Source organism: Rutidosis leptorrhynchoides, chromosome 1 (assembly GCF_046630445.1).
Source record: "Rutidosis leptorrhynchoides isolate AG116_Rl617_1_P2 chromosome 1, CSIRO_AGI_Rlap_v1, whole genome shotgun sequence".
Taxonomy (NCBI): domain Eukaryota; kingdom Viridiplantae; phylum Streptophyta; class Magnoliopsida; order Asterales; family Asteraceae; genus Rutidosis; species Rutidosis leptorrhynchoides.
The window spans coordinates 388960222-388973119 of record NC_092333.1 but is presented as its reverse complement, the minus strand read 5'-3'; positions in this window follow the sequence as shown (position 1 = coordinate 388973119).

Below are 12898 nucleotides of genomic sequence, written 5' to 3'. Positions count from 1 at the left end.
CTTAGCGAACCATGTCTTGCATTAGTGTGTCTAACTGATAGTTGTTTAGATGTATTAGTGAGTCTGGACTTCGACCGTGTCTGCATGTCAAAAGTTTTGCTTATCATTTCTAGTCGGAAATCATCTACTTATCATCCTTAGGAAATTACATGCTCATCATTTTTAGTCTAGACATGTCTTACTGCCTCTATTGCATAGACAGTGTATAGATAAATTCATATCTTAGCATATCTGTTATAGTTACCTTTGCCTAACATATTCCGTAGATTCCTCCGTAACTTATGGATTTTAGTATTATATATGCATATGTGAATTATGTATCACAGGGTACTAATCTACATCCTATAATCTATTTCTTATCAAAAATCCTTCACCTGATCGTACGAGATGAATCCCTCAACCAGTTCAAATTCCTCGGATTCCGACAGCTATTCCGATATGGAGTTTCACCTAAGCTCCGAAAGCAGTGTCACCAGAATGAATCAACCAATCATCCATCCCCAATTCATCTGATGGGTTCGTAGTCGATTTAATCAATGGAGACGCGCAGAAGGTGATCCCTTCCACTAACCGAATTCACCTCTTGATGAAGAACCTGAAGCACTTACTGGCGAACCTGTTCGTAACACCATTTTCACCCTCATTTCCCGAATATCTTGCCACGACTATATCATAACTTAGATTCTAAACCTTATTTATCCACTCGTCCGAACCGACAATTATCCCGGTGTAATAGAAGAAGTCAACGAGCTTCGCGCTCGGGTAGTGGCTTTGGAGAATATGGTGCAAAGGTTACAAACACCAGCAGCAGCACCAGCAGCATAAACAGTACCACCATCAGTAACATCAATAGTACCACCACCATCCAGCAACAGCAACATCCGCATCTCACACCTCAAATTCACAATCTGTCCCACGAATATCAACATCATACGCACCATAGATATCAAGGAGTACCAACAACGACAACTGATGAAGTATTGATCCATAACTTCATTAATATTCTACGAAGAATATGTGATTTCTAAAAGTTTTAGAGATTATTTATTCTAGCTCAAACCGAAAATCAAATGAGATTAATATTATATTAACTCATTAAATCCATGATTACATCTGAAGAGAATATATATGTAAGTATATTTTCATAAAGATTATAATTAAAAATTCTTTCGTACAAACTGTTAATGGTGAAAATATTTTAACGGGTAGGTAATACCCTAGAAATATTTAGATTTCACATTAATAAGTTACACTGTATATTCTTCGAATCTGATTCAACAGTCATTTACTATTCTATTTACATCCACCGATACACGTATCCGTTCACCACAGAATAACCATATTTATCCAATTTCATATTTGGATTTTGATTTCTCATAATCCAACAAGTGGCATAATGAAGAAAACATTAGACAAAATAAAATTTGTTAGAAACAAACAAATTAACTATGAGAAATTTTGTTAAGAATCCACGCTAACTGTTCCAGCTAACTGTTCCTAGCTAACTGATTACATTTTATTTATCGCAATTTAATTATCGCAATTTACATTCTCGCAACTTTATTTATCGTTATTTAATTTCTGTTATTTATTTTACGCACTTTAAATATCGGGACATGTATACAAGGTTTTGACATATCATATCGACGCATCTATATATATTATTTGGAATCACCATAGACACTCTATATGCAGTAATGATCGAGTTCTCGATACAGGGTTGAGGTTGATTCTCAAATAATATATATACTTTGAGTTGTGATCGAGTCTGAGACATGTACACGGGTCACGATACGTATTAATTAATTCGAATATTATATATTAAACTATATATGAATTATTAGACTGTCAACTTTGGACTATCGACTGTGGACTAATAACATTGGACAATTAAAATGAATTAAAATATTGATTATAATATATGAAACTAAATAATTCTTCAAGTTTGCCACTTGATTTCATCTTAAACCTCATTTGAATTTTGACGATTTCAATCTGCGTTCAAACCTTTCATAATTCTTGAAAACACCTCAAACGAGAGGATAAACCAACCGCAACTCATCTACGGAAGAAAAGATTGATGCATATAGTCATGCACCTGAAAAACTCTCGAAAACTGAGTAACCGTTTAACACATAGCTGTGCTAATTCCTTAGTGTTATTATTACCCAAAATAACTTATAATTCCTTTCAAAATAGCCAATTTTGTCACAGCTCCAGCAATACAACTCCGACTTCTCTTTCAAAACAACCTTATTATAATCTTGATATATATGCGTGCTCATTTATTGTTACCAGAGAACCTTTCATATTCCACCTTATTACCACCAGCGTTTAATCATCTAAAAACAAAATTTTCCTGAAACCACCTCGGATTGAAAATCGATGATTCAGATATGGCTGCATTAAATGCAGACGAAACAGTAAAAATTTGTAGATGGCCTAAATGGCCAAGAGTTTAATGATAAAGTATGGAGTGTTGGGAACGCTCGATAGAAAATTTGTTACTGAAAAACGAATTGAGCTAACCATGAAGGAAACAAAGAACAAGTACAAGGACCAAACCGCATATTCAAAGAATCCAAATAATTCAATATCCGATGAAATCTTTAGAGAATATCTTACTTCGAAGCCATGATTAAAATTTTGCGGAAAATTTTTCTTCATTAACCTTTGAACTTAGAAATTCTAAAATATCATCATAAATATCATCGATATTTCTGAGGATATTTTCATAAATATTCTTATCCGAAATTATCTATCTCTTCGTATTTTCTGTATTTCATTATATTGGAAACTTCTGTAAATTCTAAGTATAAAGTATAAATGAATGAATTGTGGAGAAGTGTTGGAAGTTGAAGCATGAGTTAGTATAATATAATGGCGCTTGGCCAACGTGATTATATTACAGTAAGTCATGCTGAGTTTCTAATGAAATGTGATGATGGTTCACAGTAGATCATAACGCCATCATGTGCCATGTTACATAACTCTTTCATTCTACTTAACTTCTGAACATATCAAGAAAATGTATTCTTGATGGTTCTATCTTCCGTGATGTTGATAAATTTGAAAATCAAATCGTGCTATCACGTTCCTTCCTGCTTAGAATATTATAATCATTCGAAACTCTATACCTACGAATTCTGGACCATTATTAACTTGACTTAGAGTCGGGAAGGGAAAACAAGAGCATGGAGCTCCGAAATATAAAGGAGGATACAAAACCTGAAAACAACACATAAATTACAAATTGTGTATATCAATGTTTATTGCAACATAAAGATACGGGAAAATTAAAAATATTATAAACCCAAAGGTGAAGAAGAAGAAAACAGATTTCTCCGGTGGTAATTGGAAAAGGAGAAGGATTGTTACGATAGTAAGGATAAGGACAAGAATCAGAACTGGATTAAGTAATTTCAAAATCTTTTGAATTTAGGAATTTAGTATTGGAGTGGTGAAAATAAGGGAACGGAGGAAGTTCATTTATAGTGGAGATACCAGACAAAGCAATCGAGACAGGTGACCGCATTTAATTAAAGAAATCTTAATTTCCTTAATCACGGACGAATCAAATCTTATAGATTTTCAAAGATTTTCTTTTAAATTCCTTAAATTCCGGAAATCTACCGTGACTACGTCAAAAGTTAAATCTCTATATCAATCTTTTGTGATAGCTTCACTCGTACGTTTCACATAACCAAATTGTTTTATCTATATTACTCAATAATGATAAAACTCTATTTATCAACTCACATTCGTCATGAAAACATTTTTGTTGTTAGCCATGACTACCACACTCAAATTTCGGGACGAAATTTCTCTAACGGGTAGGTACTGTGACGACCCGAAAATTTCTGACCAAATTTAAACTCAATCTTTATGTGATTTCGACAAGATAAGAAAAGTCTGTAATGTTGAGTCTCAAAAATTTTGAAATTCTTCTGGAGGACTTTTATCCGCTACTGATTATCAACGGAGTACGAATTAATACAACGTGAATTAGTGTCGGTAGTATCATCCAAAATTTGGACTGCTTTACTATTTAAATGTTGAATTAAATGTGAGTTTACTGTGTTTGTTTTCAATAGAAATTATATAGATAGATGTGAGGCCAAACAAATGGAATCACAATTATAATCCACAACCAACACCCTTTGACGATCTCTATTACTTTTTGCTTTTCTTGCTTTCAATTACAATCAACCCATACACATTATATATATACATATAATATGTATACTGCATATAAGAACATATAATATATCATATATAATCTATTACTATTATCATTATATTTTTAAATGTATTATTATTATTATTATCTTATAAATAATATTATTATTATTTTTTTTAGAATTAATAATATCATGTAAATGGAATTATTATTAATATTATCAATACTATATTTCCATTATTATTAGTTCATATTTTTATTAAAATTATTAATAGGTTGATATCATAAATTAATAATACAGAATTTAATAAAACAGATATATATATATATATATATATATATATATATATATATATATATATATATATATATATATATATATATATATATATATATATATATATATATATATATATAAACGGATATACATATAAATATAATTATATAAGTATAGCTATATAAAAGGATAGATAACCAGATATAAAAGAATTCAATTATTATTATATATACGTATATAATACAAATAATTTTACCTACTTGCGTATTCAGTTCCTAATCACTATCATTCTATTAAATTTGTCTTCTTAATTGGCAAATATATCGACATCAACAGATCACAGGTACAAATCAATATCGTTTTTTTTATCTTTTTCTTATTTGTTCATATCTGATGGAATAAAACCTGTCAAAATTCATGTTGACATAAATCCTTTTATATAACGATTCATTTTCTCAAGTTGTGAAAACAAAATCAATCGATAATCCTCCACCAATATCAACAACAAATACCTTTAACAGTTATATCTGCGAATTAAACATAAAAAAAAAGAGATAGTTCACTGCTCTGTTCATAATAATTTCTACAATAGCTCGAAATTGAACAAATCCTCACAATTCAAAAATGCGAGAGTGTTACAAATCAATTACATAAACTGTCTACAAAATTACAATCTCTAAATCTTTCAATTGAATTCGAATTTCCAAGTCAAAGGTCTGAAATCAAAAGTCAGCCTCATTGTTCTTCATCAAATTTGTAATCAATATGTTATTTCTGGTACAATTGATATGTGACGAATGTTTTATGGGAGATTCTAAACACATTTCATGAAGAAATTTATACCTGATACACTTTAGATTTCAGTGTCTAATTTTCATGTTCTTCATCACCGTCGCCACTGATGGAGTGGTTGATGATCTTAATCTGGAATTTCTTCACAAACCTTCTTAATCGCGGGTCCAGGAAGCAATTTCATCCGAGCTTGTGACTTGATTTGATTTTTTTTAGGGTTGTGTTCACAAGACCGATTGAATGGTCTGGGAAAAAAAAAGAAAAAAAAGAGGGATCGAATATATATCAGACATTGAAGTACTTGTATTGGGCTTAAGTTAATGATCCGTTTTTTGGCCCAACAAGTTAATTCTTAAATGGACTACCAAAACCCTAATTAGGTATAATGTTATTATTATTAGTAATTAGTGTTCTTATTATTATTATTATTATTATTATTATTATTATTATTATTATTATTATTATTATTATTATTATTATTATTATTATTATTACTATTATTATTATTAGGATTGTTATTAGCATTATTATGAAAATAACAAAAGTATTATTATTAATATTAGTATTAATATTATTTTAGAATTATTATTATTTAGATTACCATTAGTAATAAGATTGTTATAATTATTATTAAGTAGTAAGTATTAATATCAAAAATTATTATTTTCATTACCATTATTATTAAATTAATTATTTTATTAAAAACTACTGATATTATCATTATAAGATTTAATATTGAAAACTATCATTAATATAAGTTATCAATACAAAAGTTATATCACTAATAATATATATATTTATTCGATTACAACTATATATATTAATGGATATACAAATGATATAGGTTCGTGAATCCGAGGTCAACCCTGCATTGTTCAGTGTCGTCATATGTATTTTTACTACAAAATACAGTATCGTGAGTTTCATTTGCTCCCTTTTTAATTGCTTTTGCAATATATATTTTTGGGCTGAGAATACATGCACTGCTTTTATAAATATTTAAGGAATAGACACAAGTACTTAAAATACATTCTACGTTGAGTTGTACCACTGGCATACTTCCCTGTAGCTTGGTAACTAGTATTTACATGGGTATTGTAAACGCGAATCCTGTTGATAGATCTATCGGGCCTGACAACCCCAACCGGACTGGACGACCAGTATTCAACGGTTGCACAGTACTTCATTTTGTAGGCTACACTTGGTACAGTGTAGTGAGATTTCATAATAAAGGGAATATGCGACGTTGATTAATAGTTAAGTATGGTTACCAAGTGCTCAACCACTTAGAATGCTTTACATACACTTGCGAGTGTATTATGTTTATGATTATGAAATCTTGTGGTCTATTAATATATTGAAATGATTGTTATGATAAACCTATGAACTCACCAACCTTTTGGTTGACACTTTTAAGCATGTTTATTCTCAGGTACGAATTAAGTCTTCCGCTGTGCATTTGCTCAATTGAAAGATATTATTTGGAGTCATTCATGTCATATTTAGAACAACACATCGCAATGGGACCAGATGTTGATGACTTCGTCCAGGTGGATAAGGACGGGTCCTTTTAATGTTTGTCCCATCATTGCCTCGAACTCAGGTCTCACCGTGAATACGATTAAGTCGTCCAATTTGGAAACAGTAAAAATTTACGCTAGTCTCACTAGATCGAAAAATCCACCTCGTGGCTATAATTCAGCCTAGTCTCACTAGATCAGAAAAAAACGAGGAGTGTTTGCAAGCTTATTGGATGGCATGACTAAAATTTGACGGGTATTTTGGAAAAAGTTTGTGTCAACGAATAATGCATGCACACAAGATTCGCTACACTATTAGTTAAAAAAAAAATTCCAATTGTATATGTCGATTATGTTTGTGATCTAATTTGTTATTTAATTTATAGGATATAAAAATAACAAATACACAAACGTGTATTGTTTTAAAACAGTTTTAAAAGATGTCTTCCATATATATTATTTGACTTTCAAAATCATTTAACATTAAACTCGTTAGAGTTTAACTTATTTTAAAATCATCAATTTTAATCTTTGAAACTCGTTTAGAGTTTTATTTAATGTTTCCATCAAAAAACATATGTAATTTAAGTCTCAAAATTATTTAATTTTAAACTCGTTAGAGTTTAACTTTTTTTTAAATCATCAATTTTAATATTTGAAACTCGTCACCGGTTTTATTTAATATTTTCATCAAAAACATTTAGCATATATTATAATCAACAGTTAAATATAAATGAGTAAAATAAAACACAACCATGCATCACACACACATAGCCTAGCCCAAAAATCCTATGCTTGATCCAATGAGCCGACATGAGATCAAGAGGTCAAACTAAGGGTAATATCATAGCTCCCACTTAATTCAAGAATCAAGTGAAACCTGACAAACGCCATCGTTGTCAACTTGATCTGTTCGCCATCTTCTAAGTCAAAATTCACGTTGCATCTTTATCTTTAATCTTCATCTTATTACATTTATTTAAAATTGAAAAGTACAACTAATCTAATACTTTTACAATTTAGAATAAACTTAAATACAATACTATGAAAATGTAAAATAAATATAATACAACTTTGGCTTCAAAATGGCCTTTCTAATAAAATAAATAATCAACATGACATAATATTGCCGTAATCAACAATCACAACAATCACATATAATCAAACACATAGGTCGGGGCATTACGGGCTATGTATGCAATCACAATTTTAATAACTACATTATTAAAACCTATATATGGCTTGTCCATGGTTATAATGCATGTGTATAACCATGGAATATAACAATCAACAATTATAATAAATATTCAAGTCATAACAATTAAATCTACAATTTAAAATAGTGATATTCTTTCAATCATATTTGTGCGTCATAAAGTTAAGTCTAAATCAACCGTGTTGACTTTAAAAACCAAAAAGGTTTCGACTTTTACCAATTCACCACAAAGCTAAATCTAAAGAAAATCACGCGACAATTAAGATGGTGTAAAATTGGCTCGGATACCACTGTTGGAAAATCGTGTGTACTTTTAAATCGGATTAACGCAACGGATAGTTAAAATAATAGTCAATTATTATTTTATAAACCATTTACAAAATTAAATATTCATATATTTAAATTTAATAAAACATGCACATGATTAACGATCCCTAAGATCCAGTTACACCACTAACAATTGTCAAAATATGTAATTCACAAAGTGAGTAAACGATATACCTTTCTTGAAGAAACTGATTGAAGGAGAGAAACCTACGATCAAAAGTATGACCGTCTCTTTGGATAGTCCACACTACACTTCAAACAACGTCAATGGATGCTAGTCCAAACTCAAATAATAATTAATCAACCTTTGATTAATATTATGAACCTAAAATAATACTCCGTATGAAACAATGTTATTTCTTTTCTTACTTTCTCTCTTTCAATTCTCTCGTTCAGACCAAAAGAAAGAATGGATATATAAATATATATATATATATATATATATATATATATATATATATATATATATATATATATATATATATATATATATATAAGTCTAAAAGACTTCACAAGTTGGTGAATAAAATAAAAAACACGTTCTTAAAATATTGTTTTCGATTTCTTTGTCTGATGTAATATCATACTTCATTTGTTTGGTAGCAAAAAGCAAATCAAAAGAAATCAAGATCATTTTCAAAGTCGTATTTCTCAAATACTTTAAGGGTATATTATGTAACTTATAATTAATAATTTTTATCATGTCGCTTTCATGTAAATAGTAAATTAATTAATTTCGTTTCATTTACTATTCATATGAATAGTAAATGAATTAATTTCGATTTACTATTTTGTTACTTGAGTAATATATATACATCATATATATATATTTTATTTGACGTTTCGATGTATATGTGTGTGACCCCGAAGGCTCAAATGAATTTGGCCATATACATAGGCGGAAGGCTTTGAAGGCCAAAGAGTGCCAAGGTCATCCCTACTTTTTAGCCGACAAGTGTAAAATTTGTATTATTTTATGAGCCAAAAAAAGTTTATACTTAATGGGCCTTCCCTAAAATTATTTAACCTTTACCGGCCCTCCTAGATGCTTATTTTGTATGTACTAGATTTACCGGCCCTCCTATTCAAGATATCCATGTTCCGCCACTGGCCATATAGTTATATGTTGTACCTTGCACATTAATCCTTCAATAATTACTAAGCTTATAATGAAAATCGAATTTTAAGTTTATGTGTCCTTCGCAAAAACTCATTCTCTTATTTCAATGATTATATGTTATTTTGCCTTGATTTATGTTGTTTTTGTACGTTCTATGGGATATAGATTGAGTTAGAGTTTAACATTTATGGATTTCAAACTTGGTGTTCATCATGTTGTTCTTCTGGGTTTTAGAAAAGGTTCTGCTGTATTATTAACTTGAGTAATAATATTACTCCGTATTTGCTTTAAAAAAGAAAAAAATATATATGAATAATGAGCTAGTTCTAGCGACACTAAGGTCGGGTAAAAAGTCAAATTTGGTAGTTTGTTTCAATCGCAACATGTGCTTATGATGATGATGACTAAAAAAATATGTTTAACAATATTAGATGAATCTCACATGTCATCTGAAACCGTACATTTAAGCAGCCACATGAAAAAAATTGATGACATGAAATGTCACGTTAGTGTTTAACGGAAAAAATTACCGACACACCTTCTTTTAATTAACTTTTTAAAAAAATTATTTTTTTAGTATAATGAAATAGATTACCGAAAATAAGAAAACGGGGTAAATAAGTTATCATTTCATGAAATTTGCCCTTATTTAAACTATGTTATTTATAGTTGACAACAGTAATTGTTTGATAAATTCTGTTTATTGTGCACGTTTTTTATCCACCTGTGCAACGCAAAGGTGGGTAAAAACCCTGCAAAAACTTAAGTGCTAATTATATATTAAAACAGTGTTGCAAAACTTTCTTGTAGAGTTCGTGTATTCCACAAATGTTGAATAAAAAATTGAAAAGTTCATTCTTAGAAAACGCAAAAACTCATTATATTACTTGCATTACAAATGAAATGAAAATGAATAGTGAAAAGATAAATAAAGTATATTAAATGTATATTATCAGAGTTCACAAATGTTAGAAACCTCTAAAAGGTTTACAAACATTAAAATATAGAATCTTTGTATTTAGTATTGGTATTTATTAAATGTATAATACAATTAATGAAAAAAAAAATCCTTTTCTTACTAATAATGTATTGGTATTTATTAAATGTATACTACAATTAATGAAAAAAACTGTTTTCTTACTAATAATGTTTGTATCGAAAGCATTAGTATTGAATACGAACTTATGAGCCCTTTCATTGGAACCATTTTAACTTCAATTGAGTATTAATCGAGAAACACCAAATATATGCTCGTAAAAAATAGTTTTAAAACTGATGGTTAATAATAATAACTTATGTACATTTCTAATTGTATATACTTTTAGTACAAACTAATTTCATTGTTTCAGCTATTTTAACATTATGAGCTCGTAAAATTTGATGATTAATATAATATTTTAGTGTATACATCTATCTATATAACTAAATGTGTTAATATGACAATGCTATCTATTTAACCATAAACAAAGTTCCTATTTTTCTTTCTCACATTCTCTAAACATTTTTATTGACAAGTCATGTGTTAAAAACCTCCATATAAAGATTATTAGTTAGATATATATTAATTAATAATTTTTTCTACCAAATTAATAAAAAAAATAAAAATTTCATAGAAGTACAAAATTAAGGAAATGTACAAAATGAATGAAAATTGTCGAGAAAAATTAATTAATTAATCAAATTTTATGAAATTAATAGAAAATTTTCATAGAAGTACAAAATTAAAGAAACGTACAAAATGAAGGAAAATTGTCGAGAAAGGGTTTCTGTAATCTACACTAAGAATACTTATATGATGAAATTGGGTCAAATATTTCTAAAGCTTATACTCTTCATTTATTATTATTATTATTTCTTTATCATTCTTGTAGATCTTAAAAATATCGGATAATCGTAAGCACCATATCACTCATCACATAAATATATAAATATAATAAATATAAATAACTAAAAATATATTTTATTTTTTTAATAAATATATATATATATATATATATATATATATATATATATATATATATATATATATATATATATATATATATATATATGGTGAGGATCCATGGAGAACCAAAGGTAGTAGAGAACTCATGAAACTCGTGCAGATTGAGTCAATCTACTGCAGATTGACGTTTTTTTTTTTTTGCAGATTTTTTTTCCTATGCAGATTGACTTTTTTTGTGGAGATTGACGTTTTTTTGCAGTTTTTTTTTTTGCTGATTGACTTTTTTTCTGTGCAGATTGACTTCTTTTTTTGTGCAGATTGAGTCAATCTGTGAGACGTCCCGTTCATATCGAATATAAACGTCACGTATTCATTGGTGTCATTGCGAGGTATTGACCTCTATATGTGACATTTTTAAAAAAAAAATCTGCATACGTTTTTATGATACAAACCATAAACTTTATTATAACCAAAGACTTAAACAACATAATAATGATTATCGTTTAGCGATAATCTTAGTCTTACAAACTTTACATATGATAATAACAGTACGATTTCCAACATATTTCACATTACAAATCTTCCGATATGCAGTTTTATTTTTGACACAAATATGCATACTCCAAATCTTGCTTAAATTCAGAATAATGCAGCAGAAGCTTTTAATTATCACCTGAGAATAAACATACTTAAAACGTCAACATAAAGTTGGTGAGATATAGGTTTAATGCTAGCAGCGTTATAAATATAGACCACAAGATTTCATTTACACAAACGTTTTAATGAAAATATTCTTAGTGGTTGAGCACTTGATAACCATACTTAATATTTAATCAACGTCGCATATTCCCTTTATTATGAAATCTCACTACACCGTACCAAGTATAGTTACCGAAACGAAGTACTGTGCAACCGTTGAATACTGGTCGTCCAGTCCAGTTGGGGTTGTCAGGCCCGATAGATCTATCAACAGGATTCGTGTTTACAATACCGCATGTAAATAGTAGTTACCAAGTTACAGGGAAGTATGCCAGTGGTACAACTCAACGTAGAATATATATATTTTTTTATCACTTGTGTCCATAACGTAAATCATAAAATGCATGTATTCTCATCCCAAAATATTTAGAGTTTAAAAGTGGGACTATATACTCACTTTTGCCTTGAAGATATTTAACACGACTTGGTCTCCGATAGATATCACGAACCTAACCATATATATAATATATCAACATATTTTCTTTTCAAATAATCGTTTCATATATACTTATAATACTTTTAATATCTATTAGTCTGTAGTTAGCAGTCCGATGTTAGTGGTCCACAATTAGTTGCTCAATAAAATAAATAAAGACCACATCGTATTCGTATTGATCGGAATTAATCTCGACCCATGGTACCATGTTGTCAAATGACGTGTTGCGTACAATCATGAGGTCTTATAATTAATCCTCTCGTGTTGTTTACGGGTGGTCCTGAAATATATAAAATCAAATCATAAGTAAATGTATATAAAATATC